The sequence below is a fragment of the Ranitomeya imitator genome, chromosome 2, assembly GCF_032444005.1.
Source record: "Ranitomeya imitator isolate aRanImi1 chromosome 2, aRanImi1.pri, whole genome shotgun sequence".
NCBI lineage: Eukaryota > Metazoa > Chordata > Amphibia > Anura > Dendrobatidae > Ranitomeya > Ranitomeya imitator.
Window position 1 is genome coordinate 763,523,905 of NC_091283.1, and position 2,156 is coordinate 763,526,060.

A 2,156-nucleotide genomic window follows, 5' to 3' on the forward strand; every position below is an offset into this window, starting at 1 on the left:
TGTATGTCATTGTGAGGGTTTTGAACTGGAGTCTCTGGGCGATAGGAAGCCAGTGAAGGGCTTGACATAGGGGAGAGGCTGGGGAATAGTGGGGAGACAGGTAGATTAGTCGGGCAGCAGAGTGTAGGATGGATTGGAGTGGTGCCAGAGTGCTAGAGGGGAGTCCAGAGAGTAGGAGGTTGCAGTTGTCGAGGCGGGAGATGATAAGGGCATGCACTAGCGTTTTTGCGGTGTTGCGGTCAAGGAAAGCACGGATCCGGGAAATATTTTTGAGTTTGAGACGGCAGGAGGAGGCAAGGGCTTGGATATGTGGCTTGAAAGAGAGGGCAGAGTCGAGGATCACCCCAAGGCAGCGGGCGTGTGGGACTGGGGAAAGTGAGCAGCCATTGACATTGATGGATAGGTCTGGTGGAGGGGTAGAGTGAGATGGGGGAAAGATGATGAATTCTGTTTTGTCCATGTTCAGTTGTAGAAAGCGAGCAGAAAAGAAGGCTGAAATAGCAGACAGACAGTGCGGGATTTTGGTAAGTAAGGAGGTGAGGTCAGGTCCGGATAGGTAGATCTGCATGTTTTCAGCGTAGAGATGGTACTGCATACCGTGGGATTCTATGAGCTGTCCCAGGCCGAAAGTGTAGATGGAGAAGAGTAGGGGTCCTAGAACAGAGCCTTGAGGAACACTGACTGACAAGGGGCGAAGTGAGGAGGTGGTGTGGGGGAGGGAGACTCTGAATGTTCGGTCTGTCAGATATGACGAGATCCAGGAAAGGGCCAAGTCTGTGATGCCAAGAGATGAGAGGATTTGTAGCAAAAGGAAGTGGTCCACACTGTCAAAGGCAGAAGACAGGTCCAGGAGAAGGAGGACAGAGTAGTGTCGCTTGCTCCTGGCAGTTAGTAAGTCATTGGTGACTTTAGTTAGGGCAGTTTCAGTTGAGTGATGGGAACGGAAGCCTGATTGTAACCGATCAAAGAGGGAGCAGGAGGAGAGGTGGGAGGACAGTTCAAGATGGACGTGTTGCTCCAGCAATTTGGAGGCATAAGGGAGAAGAGATATCGGGCGATAGCTAGACACAGAGGATGGGTCGAGGGAGGGCTTTTTGAGGATGGGTGTGATCTTGGCATGCTAGAAGGATGAGGGGAAGACACCTGTTGTGAGTGAGAGGTTGAAGAGGTGCCTTAGGGTTGGGATGAAGACTGTGGAAAGGTTAGGGATGAGGTGGGATGGGAGCGGGTCAAGCGTGCAGGTGGTGAGGTGTGATCTTGACAGGAGGGTGGAGAGCTGATCTTCTGTCATGGTGGAGAAGCTGGTTTTGGAGGAGCAGGGTTTAGCAGCTAAAAGGGGCAGTGGGCCAAAGCTTTCTCTGATCGTATCGCTCTTCTGTTTAAAGAAAGAGGCGAAGTCTTCAGCAGAAATGAGGGGGGAGGGGGGAGGTGCTGGGGGACGGAGTAGAGATCACGAAAGATGGAGACGCTACAGGTTTTGGAATATTGCGCAAATTTTTTTTAAAAAATTTTTTAGCAAAGTTTGGAATTTCTTTTCACCACTTAGATAAAAAAGAACCTAGACATGTTTGGTGTTTATGAACTTGTAATGACCTGGAGAATCATAATGGAAAAATAAAAAAGTTATAGTTATAGCTCTGCGAAGGAGGGGAGCGAAAAACAAAAATGCAAAAACAAAAAAGCTCCGGGGGTTAAGGGGTTAGTAAAATTATTTTAAACAGGTATATACTCTTTGGTTATTTATTTAATCATTTTTGTATACAGTGTTAATCTATGAGTTTAATTATCCTAACATTCTATTCTGGCGCTGCTCCAGTTCTGATCCGTAATATTGTGACTGGAACATCTGACTGACTGGAAGGCAAACTTAATGGTAACAAGCTCTCAAATGGAACTCTGTGAGAGCCTCGTTCTGGCTTTCGTTCTTATAGACTTACATAGAGGTGTGACTCCTGACTTGCCCAGCAAACACTGGAGCGATCCGGAAGGTCATAAACTGCTGGAGACCGACCGGAGTGCTGCCGATAACAGATGAAGACGGCGGCTGGTAAGTATGAGACTAAGTGCAGGGAAACTTAGACTAGTGACTCTACTCCAGCACTACAATAAAAAAAAAACATTGGAGTGGTGCTTTAAGTCCCAAAACGGGCAAGTCC